The sequence below is a fragment of the Thunnus albacares genome, chromosome 20 (genome assembly GCF_914725855.1).
Source record: "Thunnus albacares chromosome 20, fThuAlb1.1, whole genome shotgun sequence".
NCBI lineage: Eukaryota > Metazoa > Chordata > Actinopteri > Scombriformes > Scombridae > Thunnus > Thunnus albacares.
Window position 1 is genome coordinate 19466249 of NC_058125.1, and position 15608 is coordinate 19481856.

Genomic DNA, 15608 nt, shown 5'->3' on the forward strand with positions numbered 1-15608 from the left:
GATAATTCACAAAACTTGCCAAGACGTCAAGGAAAGTTTCTGATGTTTGGACTTTTTTAGTGGATACAATGTGAAGCGCTGTCCATGGTGCTGAATACTTTGCCAGTTGTTTCATACATGATTAGAGCTGCAACTAACATATTTCCACAATGGAAAAAATATGTTAGGGGAGGGAGACAGAGTGAGAATAGAAGGAAACAGAAATGATTTAAGAGGCGCTGGATTATTTACATGATATTATCATATGTGTATTATCATGGTTATCGTCAACATCGTATACGGTGACACTCCTAATCCTAACCTTAAAGTACTAACCCCCTAAACCTTTTCTTAAACCTAACAGTGTTTTTTGTGCCAAAACATAACCAAATCTTAACCATAGCATTATAACATCATAAAAAGTATGTATTTTTCAACAGTGGTAATGGATTTGGCACAGACAAATTATGTCGTCCTGCTGATAACTGCCAAGTAGGGGCATCAGATCAGAAAACGCTTCTTTATGTCGTTCTGGAGTGCACGGACCATCGACGTACTTTGTTGTTTGATTTTGAGGACTTGTTGTTGTTCTTGAGACGACAGTCTTGAAATGTCAGAAATTAGTGAAGAATGCCCATGATGACATCTTGTAATTGCCTCTTTTGTCCCATCAAAGCCCAAAGATACAGAAGTCACAATGAAGCAGAACATCCTCACTAAAAATGTTTTTCATTTTTGCTTGAAAAAGTGACTTAAAAGATGAATTTATTATCAAAATTACTGTTGAACTAATTGTTTTGGCACTACACAGTATGATGATGCAATGTGTAAATGCAGGACAGTGTGTACAGGACAGCTGCAGCTGTTCCGCTGCATATACTCTGGATTTGTTGACAATCTCAGAGAACCAATACTGTATCCGCACACAGTATGGGTTCTCAACAAATCCACGTCTCACAAAACATATATAACACAAATCCTTCTTGACAACACACAAAATTGTAGAATTAATTATTTGCCTGTCACCCAGCAAGCTTTTCCCAGCGAACATAATTTTGTTACTCGCTGAATCAATCTGAGTTAATCTGTAGATCTGATCTGGCTGCTGGCCGGAGAACATATGTTCTCTGCAGGGCTGGTTTACGCACTGTCCAGCTGCTGAGAGAGAGAGAGAGAGAGAAAGAGAGAGAGAGTCTATCCTTTGATGAATTACAGACAATAGCAGACAGATGTTTCAGAGGTATCACTGTATCTGCTACACACATCCCATACAGATATAGACACCTCAGTCACACATCTCACATCTCAAACACTCTATTTTAACACTCATTTGTATTTATAGCGCTGTGTTAAAAGGCCTGTCACCTGACCAAGCTGCCTAGTGAGGAAAAAAAAGAAGAAAACAGCTTTTATTAGGAGTGATGGTAACCTGCAAAAGACAGCGCTCTTTAAAATTATGAAACGCCTGTCTGACAATGTGAGTGAAAGAGGGGAGGAGAGCAAAGTGAAATTGTTTGTCTCTCTTCAGTGAAATTACTGTCACAAGTAAGCCATGAAGAGAGGAAAAAAGTAAGAGGCAGACAGTTCTCTCTCTTTCTTTCTCTCTCGCTCTCAGCATTACTCACTACTTTCTGCTCTCAGCACACAGACACACACATTTATGCATGTCAACACGATTCCAGTCAACATTACTTAAAAACTGTGTGTTTCTTTCTGCAGAACGAAAGTAGTGAGAATTATGATGGATTGATTTTTCCTGCTTTTCAGCTTCCTCACAGGCAGATGATTGCCTTCACAATGAGCACTTTGATCCGTGAATGAGATGAGCAGCAGACAATACAGAGAGACACATTTGTATGGGTGTAGCACTTCCAAGTTCATTGTGATATTTGCTTTGTCTCTTTGCTTTTACTGGCTCGTGTCTGTCTCTCTAATCCAAGCTAAATGTGCTGACTTTACAGCTGTGACCAAAGATTATTTTCATATTAATTAATATGTCGATTATCTTTTTGATGAATTTTTCAGGCGATAAAATATAAGAAAATAGTGACACAGAGTCCATAAAAAGCTAAATGCACTGGAACTTAATGAAACACAAGCAAATGAGCAAATCTTCGCCACTCTGACAACACATATGTTGCCTTAAGAAACCCCACTACAAATAGATAAAACAGATACACACAGCTTCTAGAAGACACTAAAAACTGATTGACATGCCTGTAATTAGTACAAGGCCACAGTGCTAGATGTACATCGCATCATAAAATTAGAATGTTCAAATTAAAAAGAAACATCTCAACTCAAACGTCCACTAGCTCTTCAGAGGTTTCAACTGCATCTCATAACGCTGTAACATATTTAGCTCATTTTCCATCACATTTGCCTCATCAAAATACCCGTCTTCCATAAACTTCCATTTTTTTTTGTACAACTTACAGCGTTTCACTATTTTTTTCATGTTTTCTGAATTTGCAGCGTTTTTTTCTATGCTGCATATATTGTTGACTGTTGAAATTGTTCCTTACATTTTATTTATTTGATATTAATTTTACAACGACAAAACAGAGAAAAATATAAAATCGTCAATTTGAGAAGCTTTAAAACGTGAATGCATTTTTTGCTTGTTAAACACCTGGTATAGTTTTTATTATTATATTATAATTATTAGTCATAATGACGACTAAGTCATCATGATGATATAAGGCCTCCAATTTTTCTTCCTTTGGTGAATGCAATGTGCTTCTATAATCAATCAATTATCAAAATATTGTTGATCAATTTTCTTTCAACTAACTAATCAATTAAAGTGATGCTCTAGTTCTGCACTCTCACAAAATTTGGAGACTTTCAAGTGATCCTACATTTCCCATAATGCAATATGACAGCATCTTTTGTTTTTGAGTGCTAAGACAGAGCATGAAGCAAATTTTAAAAGTGGTACATGTCAAATAAACGGAAAGATGAAAGCTGGCGGTGAGCTAGGCCCCACGAAGAGATCCAAAGAATCGTTCATGTCCAATGTTTCAAGCTAAATGGAAAATTCATGCTTATCGCAGAGATTTATGAATCTACTTCAAGAATATACAGAGATGCGAGGAAAAAAGAGAGAAACTGGAGGGAAATAAAAGAAAGACACGGATTTCCTGGTGAGTTCACACAAACATGCACCACACACACGGTCGGTGCGTATGTTGATAGCTAGCCAAAGCTAATATCTGTACTGTCTGTACTGGCTGTTCGGGCCGAACAAACAAAGACCGCACAAACAGTTTTGCAGTAAACTTCATGCAAATAACACAAGGATAAAATTCACTTCCTCTGTCTAGTAAATGCCTATATCTTTTAAACCCCCTGTTTGTAACGTAGACTTTCAGTTTCCAAAGTGAGAAAACTGTGATGGTATCATGAGAGGTTATTTTCTTTAAAAAGCTCCTCCAGAGCCGCTGCAGGATTGCCCCTTTAATTGACTCAATGTTTCAGCACTACTGAGTTCACTGTGATATTTGCTTTGTTTCTTTGTTTATAGGTGACTGGCTTATGTGCCTCCTGTCAAACTAAGGTAAATGTATGTTTGTTTGGCTTATGGACTTTGATTATGGACTAAAATGTATTCACACCCATAAGCAATGGACAGTGCCTGGGGGTCCTGACTGGAAAAACAATACTTTTAATAGGATTCATTTCAGACCTGTTGAAGGCAAAGGAAAAGAGAAAAAAAGACAGAGAGAGGGGATGAAACGACAGCGCAATATGGTGAGGTGATTTAGGGAAAAGAAGGCAGGATACATGACAGGATGATGCGAGGAGAGAAGGTGAATAATACCGAGAAAACGGGAGCAAAGTGGGCTGGGAGAGGAGGAGGGGTTGCGCTGAAGTGAGCGAGAGGGAGGAGAGGAAGGGAGGCAGGCTAAATCCTCACACCATTATTATCAGGACTCACATGCAGCCCCTCAGTGAGAGGAGATAGAGAGAGAGATAAAGAAAAGATGGAGTTAAAGAGGAAATGGAAAGCGGGATTACTGGTGTGACAGCACCGGCAGATGAACGGCGCGACGGTGAGAGAGAGAGAGAGAAACTCTGGTGGAGAAAAAAACAAAGAAACAAATCAGTGCAACAGGATGAGGACCTGCTAGTGCACAGCCGGCCCGACCCCGCAGACCTGCCATCTGTCCCGCTGTTCTCTCCGTGTTCCTGACGCTCCCGCCGTCAACCAACATCTGGATCACTTCGCCTCCATATGGGAAAGAGGGTGAAGAGGGAGGGGGGCCCAGAACCAAATCTTATCCTCCCCTCATCCTTTTTGATCACACAGGACCTGAAGAGGCACATCATCATCAACTGAGGGGATCCCTTACTGCGATGGAGTACCATCACCACAGGGGCTGATAACTGGACAAAAAGAGGGAAAAACTTTTGCTCCGAAGATGCAGAGAGTGTGCTCAGGACCTTTCTTTATCCGTCTGTGAGATTTTCTAACTTCCCATGGATCTGTCGTGTCTGTTACCCCCAAGCAGGGAGAGGGAAAAGGAGACAGAGGAGGTGGAGAGGGGGAGAAAGGAGGAGACAGCGGGGAAGCGCCGCCGCTGCTGCTGAAGTGTTACCGGCGTTTGTGCTCCTCCGCTGAAGAGGCATTTTATCACTCTTCCTCCCCCCTTCGCTCCTCTCCTCATCCGACCAGCGGGGAGCCTGAGGGATACAGACGGAGAGCTAAACACAGTGGGTTTATGCACATATGCACACACACTCTTAACACACAAACACTCCAGCTGGCTGCTAGTCTAGGGGCTCCCGCACCTCTCGTCGTCTGTCACCCTCCTTTTCCCTCACTTTCCTTTCCTTCTCTCTCCCGTTTTGATGTCCTGTCTTCACCTTCGTGACCACTTGTAAATGCTGTCACTGTCACAGAAAAAAAAAAGAGAGAAGTGAGAGAAGAAAGTGAGGAGTTAGAATGAGAGAATTTTAGGAGAAACAGTGAGATCGCTGTCACGTTGTGAAGTCCTCCAGGGGAGTGTGCAGACATCCAAAGCTGCCAAACACACGCACACACACACACACAGTCACTGATAATTCACACACACTCGCTCTCACACAGAGACTTGGTCTAAATGCGTACTCCTACAGGTGCTGAGAGGGGAGAGAGGCAGGTGAAAACCGGGTGAAAAAAAAGGAAAGAAACAGGAATAGAGAGAAAGAAAAGGAAGCAACATTTGGAGGAAAGCAGCCGGGGGAACGATGGAGCAGCAGGAGTTGAAGTTGGATGACAGCAGAAAGCGCAGGTAAGTCTCTCTCCTTCACACTCTTAGTCTGTCAATCTGATCTACTGTCAGAAATTCATAGTTTATACATAAGTGGGAGGGACAGACAGACAAAAAGACTAGAACAGACACATACGATTGCAGTCATACTTTCGATTTTCATAAGTGAAGGGTTTCCTCGAGAGAAAGCTCCCATCTGCTGCTGACAGAAACAGAACAGCCAGTTGTTACTATAACAGGAACTATTTTAAGAGGACATATTAGCATTTTTCACTCTGAGCTTTGGTGGTTAACTGCTTGTTTGGAGTGTGTTTGTGTGTGTGTGTGTGTGTGTGTACAGTCCATCCATACATGCACTCTTACTCCAATATGACTCATTTACTTATGGATTATTGATGATCCAGTTGCAGTGTTTTACTGTCGTATCAGTTATCTGGTAATGCTCATTGATTTGCACCATAAGCTGCATGCAGCAGCTCTCATTTTTCTCCATTAGTGGAGGAAGCCCTCTGCTCCAGTTTACATATATATCATGTTGCAACACCATGTACCACAGTTTCTTTTAGATGCACAGTTCATAGTTACATAGACAGTGGTTCCCAACATGGGGTATGGGGCCCTCAGGGGTCCCAAGATAAACTAAAGGGGTCACAAGATGATTAAAAGGATAAAAGAACCAGAAAATGACTATGCAAAAAAATTGTTTTTATTTACTTCTTTTAGGATTTTTGTCTGATATTTTCATTCTTTTGATGAAATACTGGATATTTTTGACCTCTTCAGCCTTCTTAAAATCCTTCCTGAGGCTTTTAGATGCACAGTTCATAATTACATAGACAGTGCTTTCCAACAAGGGTTCCCAAGATAAACCAGAAGGGTCACAAGATGATTAAAGGGAAAAAGCATATTTCTTGTATGCTATATTTATTTTTAAGGAATTTGTCTAACTTTTGCATTTTTTAATGAAGTACTGGATATTTTTTTTTTTACCTCTTCAGGCTTCTGAAAATCCCTCCTGAGGCTGCAAACTGCTCCACTTTACATATATTATGTTGTAACATCATGTACCACAGTCTCTTTTAGATGCACAGTTCATACTTACATAGACAGATGTCACAACATTATTAAAAGAAAAAGAAAACATACTGTATGTCTCCTACAAAAAATAATTTTATCCAATTTTTACATTTTTGTTGAAATATTGGATACTTTTCCCACTTTGGGATTTGCTCCAGATTGTGTATTTCATGTTGCAACATCATGCACCACAGTTTGTTGTAGCTGCTCACAGTTATATATACCTGTGGTTCCCAAAATGGGGTTTGAGGTCCCCTAAGAGGTCCCAAAATAAATCTGAGTGGTCACATGACGATTAAAGGGATAGTACAAGAAAAAAACAACAAAATACTTCTTGTTAGCGAAATTATATTTATTTTGTTGTCTAATTTTGGTAAAATACTAGATGCAGTTCACATATATCATGTTGCAACATCATGTATCAGTTAGTTTTAGCTGCTCAAATCAGTTACATAGACAATTGATTCCCAACTTGGGGTAGTCACCAAAGCGTCACAAGGCAATTAAAAATGTTAATACAAGACGAAATGTATTTCTTTTACACAAAATATTATCGATGTACTTTGACTTTTGTCAAATTTTAGGCCTTTTTGTGAAATACTGGATACTTTTGCTGCTTCAGGCTTCTGAAAATCTATCAGATGAGACAAATTTAGCTGTTCACAACACTTGTCCACACATACATACTACACCCGTCATAAGGGGCTGAAAGTAGACAGTAATTTTATTTTAAGACATCGCAGGCCAAACAGGTTAGAAACCGCTGACATAGATAATTAGGAATAAATGTGTTTGCCTATGTGAATGATTGCATATTTTGTGTGTTTGTAAGTGTGTAAAATGTCTTTTTTAAGCAAGTACAGCTGCAGATTTTTATTGCTTTACATTTGAGTGGCAGGGGGCCAAGCCGATCTAGAAATGCCCCCGTCCCGTCAACGTCACTCATCTCCACCGATACATCCGGCCTGCAACGATTTCCTGTAAAGCTGTCAAATCTTTATGTGTGAGAGCAGGAACCCACAGAGAGATGCGGTTGCCATATTAGCAGTTAAAACCCTAATTATGATAAATTTATGTGGCAGGCATTATGTGATATGTTTCATAATAAGCTCAGAGGTTAAGCATGACACACTCATTTATTCACATTGTGAGTTTAATTTGTATGTGGAAGGTTTATTAGCTGTGTGCGTGTGCTTGTGTGAGCTGCATGTGTAACACTCACAAATCAACCCGTGCTTCTACAAGTCATCCATAAGGAGGAGAGACGGAGGGATGGAGGGATGAGAAGAGGAGAAGAAGGGTGGAGCAGTTGAGCTGGTTGACGTTGACAGAGTGGTTCAAGCTCCATGGCGGTGTTTATACTGTCATATTCACCACCATTAATGTGACTGTTTTAAAAAATGACTTCAGAGATTGACTGGAGTCTCATTAATCCAAACTGACTGATTTTTTCAGAGTAGTGACTTGTATTGAAGTCTTAAACAATTTATAAAAATGTTTGCCAGGTGTCCACAAGCTTAATATAGAGTAGCACAAAAACCACACCTGATCAACAAATTTCATGCATCTGTTGCTCATAAAGTTTGTTAATGGAGGAATGTTGAATATATAAAATCACAGATGTGAATGTGTAGCCTGATAATCAGACTGAATTGCCGTTTAATTTTCACTCACTGACAAAAAAATCTGAGATCTGGGCAGTGATGGAAAGTGAGCTTCTTAGCAGCCTATCAGGAGAAAAAAATGCCAATATCAGGTGTGTTAGTAACAATTAGCAATGTTTTAGTCCATCTCTCAACACTTTCCCTGATTTTTTTGGCCACTTGGGGTGGAAACACACTGTAAACACAACATTAATATATCATCACCTTTTGAATTGGTATGGCCAACTTGTTTGCAAACAGTTTCTATTTAGACATTTATTAGAACCAGAGCAACATTAGCATTAATTTGGAGTCATATTTCTGGCAATCTGATGAATGTAAGTCCAAAATGTACTCTCCTTTCATTCTGTTTTACTCTCCACCAACTCCTGGGGGAAGTATCTGGCTCTTTAACTGCTAAATGCTCCGCTATGTTCACCCGCTTGTTGCAGAGTTTGTTTGTTTGCCATTTGGTGCAAAGCAGGTAGCGTAAAGTGGGTTTTTAAAAGAGCTTATTTGCTGCAACTGGAAATTATGCTGATGAGAGAGGTAAGAGTGAAGCAAAACAGGAAAGGTGAGCTTTGAAAAACCAAAACACTGAGGTCAAAGATGGTAAAACATTGAGGGGAACTGCAGAGTTAGTGTTACACATACACATACGATCCATTGCTAATGTAAAAATATTGATAATACTTCCTTTAAACCTGCATTAACTGATTTATTGACCACTTTGGGCAGCAGAAAAAACACTGACATATCATCACCTTTTAAGTTGATATGTTGAACTTGTTAGCCAATAGTTGCTTATTTCCACATCCGGCAGTTAGGGAGCAATATTATCATTCATTTGGAGTCGCGTTTCTGTCCACCTGGTGAACTTAAGTCCAATATTCACTCTTTTTTAGCTCTGTTTTTGCTCTCTACCAAATCCTGATGGGAATATCTGGCTCTTTAGCTGCTAAATGCTCCACTAACAGTCTGTTTGCCGTTTGGTGCTGAGCAGGTAGTGTACAGCGGCCGAAAAAAGAGCTACGGGAGTGCTGAGAGTGAATTAAAATGGTAGCTGGACAGCTAAACAATGAGCCGAAACTCACTATAAAGCTTTGCAAAGCCGAGGGGAGCTGCAGAGTTGGGTGATAATTCTCTGGAGGTTGATCACTATGAGTGACGCTTCTGACATTACACACTGTCGTTTGATACATTGGTTTTGCTAAAGATATTGATTATAGCTGCTTTAAGTAAAAGAAACACAAGTCACCCCCATAGAGTGCATGTAAAATCCTAGATGGCATATAATATCTGCTGCCACTGGTGAAAGATACATGGCAACAGTCATTTTTTCATACATCATTAACTTACAGGTGTCAGAGCTAAGCACAGTGAAGTAATTCTTGCATTTTAAATTCAGCCAGAATACCAGTATCAGAAAATAATGAAATCATTGCTGCAGAATAAATTTTCACACTGGGATTTCTTGGAATGATCTCAAGTCTGCATAAATGAGGCTCTAGAGAATCCTGATGTTTCATGCAGCTGTCAGAGCACCGTTCCTGCAGTAAGTTGATGAGAGAAGACCGTCTACTACATTAATACCAGCCCACTAATTCAAGCTCCCTAATTAATGCAATCAAATCAGTTTGGAAGGTGCGGTTAAAACAAGGTTCAAGCCAGACATGTTGATAATTCTCTGGTGATGATGCTCATCCCATCAACTAGATCCTCTCTGCTCATTTCCTTTCCGCCCCCTGGGGACTCAGTACAGGGACTCCATCATATTCTAGCTAAGTCGTAAAATGACTGAATGTTCCCCACTGTATCTACTGTATGTCCCAGGAGGTATATGAGACTGGAAGCACCAGCTGTACATGTGGTCCAACAGGTTCTCTCATAATATAATAATAATTATCTAATAATTATATTATTTATTTTCTTTATTATTATAACATTTAATTCTCTTTATAGACACCTTTGGGTTTACACTCCTTTCAAGCAGTGAACTATTTTTTAGCTCATGAAACACCTTAATCAAGACCTGTCATGGGTCTCATGATCAGAGAGGTGAACAGTTCAATGAAAGAATGTTTTTTTATTTTTTAGGATGTTTCATTTTTAAAAAATGGTCACAGGCCAATAAGCTTAAAGGAGACATGACCTGCTTTTTGTGATTTTCTGTTATTTTTACACTGTTATAATGTTGGATGTCTATGTTAAACATGGTCAAAGGTCCAAAACTTGAGGTGAACGTATGTAAAAATGCTCCCTGAAAGTCCAAAGCTCAGGCTTCAGCCTGCTCTGAACATTTCATTTGTTACCCCTATGTCCCCATTGAACTGACGTCAGATTGTTTGCCCGCAAACAGCTGTCCATTTCAGCCTTTGTTGCTAAGGTTGTTCCACAGGTTGTTCATGTTGTCCACTCGCGTATTTTGGATTGGATTCAGGCTCAAACATGTATGGATGCATTTGAGAAGTTACCATTTCTAATAAAGAATTAGAAAAAGAAGTGACATCTGACTTCCACTGATTGTTTATGTTGCCTTTTGAGCCACCAGAAGTCTGTAGAGGGGCAGCTTCTGGAAGCTAACCAATCAAAACAGAGTTGGCTCATCAGGAGGGGGGCCTTAAAGAGACTGGAGCTAAAATGGCCTGTTTCAGACAGAGGCTGAACTGAGGGGCTGCAGTATAAGATAAATAAGGGTTTTTTTAAAACTGTAAATCATGCAAAGATATACCAGTAGAGCGCCAGAATAAAAATATAGACCTGGAAATTAGCATGATATGTCCACTTGAAAATATTCAGAATTGCTAAATAACTATAAAATTCTTTTAGAGAGCTATGATACATTTGTATGGCAATAGCAAAGTGTGTTTTTATCATTCAATATATCATATTTGAATAATCTTGAAAGCTGTTAAAATCAACCTGCAACCAATATTAGAACCAACCAGTGGAGTATAGGAAAGGCTGCTCTGTTGTTACAGGTTTTCCCTTTTTTCTGTCAAGTCTTTGCTTCCCTCATTTGTGTGCACTGTCACACAGTACTCCCGTGGTTCATCTCTCCAATGTTCTATCTTGTGTCTTCAAAAACTTATCACTACAGCTGTATGCTAAGTTTTCATTAATAGTACACGGTTGGATGATTTTTGGATGTGTGTGTGTGAGTAGTCATGTCGATGCTGACACATGTACAGCCCTACCTGAGTCCCAGTGAGCGAGGAGAGACTTTATCCCTGATGGCAGAGCTGCACTCCATCTGGAAATCTACATAATGATAGAAATCCTGTTCATGCACCGCCACGCTCACTCACTTGATCTGCACACGTGAATATAATTTTGGAAAATAAGTGTGCATTATTTTATTAATCTTTCTCTCGCTGCCACTGTGTGAATCTTTTTGTATGTATTTAAAATAATTTTAAAAACTGTTGGCAAAAGATGGCAGTCTGCTGGTTGTTGTGTGACGTGTTTGTGTGTGATTGAAATTCATATGCAACACATTGTGGCTCACATCCTTTCTATGCCATAATCACACTCTGTTACAGTATATGGCTGCTAATCTGGAGCAGATGCACCCACTCTGTCAACTTCTGAACCACCACCCCCACCACACACACACACACACACACACACTGCTAATCTGAGGTGCCATTATGCTGCTTTTTCCCAGAGATTACACTATTAAACGAACACTTGATACAGCCATATACCATACCATATAGCCATACATTTAACTGGTTTGATTTTTCCTTCATTGCTTAAACATTTAGAGGTCAGTCAGTGCACTTAAGTGGTTTAAAAGTGAACAGTTATTTCCCAAAGCATTTGAATTAGCATTTAGGGTATAGGGGGGTATTTTAGTAGTACTAATTTTTGTTCATAATAAAATGACTATTATTTGTGGTAAATTGACCCACTACACTCCAGACATAACACACATTTTTCTTCAAAACATAGGTTAAGAAAGATCTATGCTCCTCGCCCTCCTTGCTTTCAGTTCGATGCGGACAATCTATTAAAAACGCTGCCTTAACCTTGTTACGCTCTGCACCTCAGCCTGTCTGAACTTGAAAAAAAACAAACAAACTGCTGTTCCTTTGCTTAAAAAAAAAAAAAAAAATTTACATCGGAGGAAGCAAAGACAAAAGTTAGCGTGAGAAAAGGCATCTATGGCGTGAGATTGTGAGAACTTTGTCAATTGCATGAGTCTCACGGCCAAAGCGTCAAAGACTTTAGAGAACTATTGATATTTACCAGTATCCAGGAGGTGCTACTTGGCCACCATTTCCATATAATCTTAATTTTCAAATACTCCCCCTCTAGGTTCCAGCAACATGGTGTAATTACTGTGTATGGTACTGTGTATGGTTATAAATCTATCTCAGAATATGAAAATATTCTCATCCACAGACTTTAATAATGTTAAGCAAAAACATCTCTCAACCCTCAGGATATGAAGATGTCTCTCTGTCAACAATATTAACTCTGTAATTCTGTAAGGTTGTAGAATTAGCAGCACAGCTGTGGTGGTGCATAAAAGGGGGTTGAGGTTAGAAATATAATCTGGTTTTCTGCTTCAGCTGTACATGGAAGTTACTTTCTTATTTTGTAATGTTTTATTGAACAGATTATTAGTGATGAATCATTTAAATAATATTTGTGGAGATCAGTTGAGACAAATAAAGTGATCTCAGTGAGTCAAAACAAACAATTTCAGGATTTACAAGAGATAAAATGATTTAAGTCAGCCACTGCAGTGTATAAAATGTTTATAAACCACCTGGGGGATCTGCTTAATCCCATTTCAGATTTTGAGATGTGGGTTTATTTATGTTTACCCTCCAATAATCCCCTCTGTCTATTTGGACTTGATAATATATCCACAATGGCCAAATTTTCAAAATGTCACTGTATGCAGATGACACTGCTCAATACATTTCTAATATTATCAGTGGTGTTGCACAATCTAGGAAAAATGTGCAACATCATTGACTTTTTGCAAACCCAAATATCTTGAAGAAAACATCACTGTGTCCATAAGATTGTGGAGCCAAACATCTTCCTCATAACATACTGTTCCACTTTTCTACTTATCCACTTTACATTTACTCATCCATGCACTTGGCATAAATAAAAACGGAAAATATAGGAAGAGAGGGCTGGTCAGATTATTACTGCGGTTGTAAGAAGGTTTTTTAAACTCTGTCGCTCCAGTTGCACCAAATCTGAAAATGAGATGAGAATCTCCTCAACAATTTAAAATTGGCTCTTCCACAGCATTTCATAGAAGTATTAAACTGATTTAATTTTCTTTGTGCATAAAAGATGGAGATTGATATAATAAATCTATAACAGTTATCTAAGAACAAGGCACACTCTCTCCCTCTGTACATGTTTAATCTTGTGGCGCTGTGGTCTTTACTTTAATCTGACAGCTTTCAAGTCAGATTTTAAAGTGTTGAAAGTGTTATAGAAATGTTAAGATCGCTGTTGTAACTTTTACGTAAAAAGCGTCTCGGGTTCTTATTCAGACACGAGACCGACATGTTGAAGTGCCATCAGATTAACATAAAGGGGTGCATGTCAGAAAGGCTTAACAAAAACACACAGATCCATGAATTATTCCTCAAAAAAGGCTGCTTTATAGCCGTCATTCTAGCTTTGACCATGTATTGACTGAGGTATTAATCTGTTAGCAGCATCTATGACAGGGATTGGATTGTCTCTCAAAAGTTCAAACTGTATGTTTATTTCTTTGGGCACCTAAAGCCCTGGAGTTTAAAAACCTCATTAAGATGGATGATTGATATGCCAGGAGCATGAACAGTAAGGAGGGGTGGGACACATTTAACCCTGTGTTGCTTTGAAAGAAGCTTTGAATCAAAGCTAGGAGGTGCTGTTAATTATCAGCGTGTCTCTGATGGCCACAGATGAGACAGACTGTCTATATAAAACCCTGTATCAAATATGGGTGTGTATGTGCAGATCTTTATTTGCTATAAGAAAGCCCACCTGCCTTTATCAAAGCTTCAAAGGTATTGATTCAGTAAGGAAGGATCTTCAAACAGCAAGCCTTTGATTGAAGTGGCTTTATCCAGATGCAAATGTTGAAGGTAAAATTGCTGTGAGTTGTATGGTGGATGCACACCAGATTTTGTAAGACAAGGTTGTTTTGTTTTTTTGTCTTCTTCAAATTGGGTTTCGGAGACATCTAAACAGTTTTGGTACATTATCTAGGTACGGGTTTCATGTTGCATTTCCTGTTCTGTATATAAGTCCTTGTGAAATGACAGAGCGTCTTTAGCTTCCATAATGTCACGTATTTCTGAGTGAATGTTTATATGTGTGTGGGGTATAATTACAAAGGGATTGTCAACTCGATGGCTTGAACGTGGGTATGACTTGGCGTGCATCAAGTCTCAGGAGAACCAGACAAGACTTGTTTTAAAAGACTGTTTGCTTCCACCCACATCTCCGTCAACCACCCTATTAGATCTGGAGGCAGGAACCAAAGGAGAAATTAGTCAATTTGACCACTCTCTTTTGTAAAAGTAAAGATTTTACCAACAGATATATGAACACACACAACTCAAACCCATAGTATTGCTCCACTAACCACTACAATCCACAAACTAATGAAGTCAAGTGTGGTTTTATATGATGGAGGGGGTTAGCCGGTTGCACAAAGCACATTTGATTGGACAAATTTATAGTCACATATACCTCCAAGTGTAGGATAAGTGATCAAAAAAAGAAAAGAGAGGGATTTTGATATTTAAAAACTTAAAAATGCTTTTTTGGCATAAACGTATTTTTCATTTCACTTTAATGTGAGAAGAGCAGTTTAAGAGCAGGGGGATCTAAGGATAGGCAGTGTCGTGTTTTGTGCCTTTGTCATTGGTGATATTGGACTGTATAAATAAAATTTACTTGAAAATTGTTATATTTTCTAAACTTGAATGTTTATATTGAACTCAGCTGATGAAAACACACATATTTAACTTGTAGAAAAGCTACATAAACTGTATACATACATTTTTATAATAAGAATGTATTCAAATGACAGTGTGTAATGTCTGAGGTGTTGTTTGTAGTGATGAACTTACAGAAAATTATCACCCAACTCTGCAGCTCTCCCCGGTTTTACAGAGCTTTATAGTAAGTTTCAGCTCATTGTTTAGCTGACTACATTTTTACTGTTTTGGTTCACTCTCATTGCTCTCATAGTGTTGTTTTCAACTGCAGCAGACAGCTGTTTTCAGAGAAAACACTCTAAAAAACTTACTGTACACTACCTGCTCAGCACCAAATGGCAAACAGACACATTTAGCTGCTAAAGAGCCAGATATTTCCCTCAGGATTTGTAGAAGTCAAAAACAGAGCTAAAGGAGAGTGAATATTGGACTTAAATTCACCAGCTGGACAGAAACACAACTTCAAATGAATGATTATGTTGCTCCGTAACTGCTTCTGCCATGAACTTCTGTTAAACCTGCTTTAAAGTGTTTTTGAAATGTCTGTGATATAAAATCACTGCGAGGTTAGTGTGTGATCACCCTCACTAATATCCTCATCGTGACTGTCACTGAATTTCGGTGCTTACAAAAATGTGTTTCCAGTTGGTTTTGACAATGTTTGAGGATATAATTAAATTCAA

General features: G+C 38.9%; 1 protein-coding gene across 1 annotated transcript in view; it reads left to right on the plus strand.

Annotated features, from left to right (window-relative positions):
• Positions 1–5149: 5149 nt before the first annotated feature.
• LOC122971653 (glutamate receptor ionotropic, NMDA 2C-like) overlaps positions 5150–15608 on the plus strand; it is a 67719-nt gene continuing 57260 nt past the window's right edge. The window contains exon 1 of the mRNA XM_044338391.1: positions 5150–5255. The gene's annotated coding sequence lies outside the window, so the exon portion shown is untranslated. The remainder of the gene's footprint in view (positions 5256–15608) is intronic.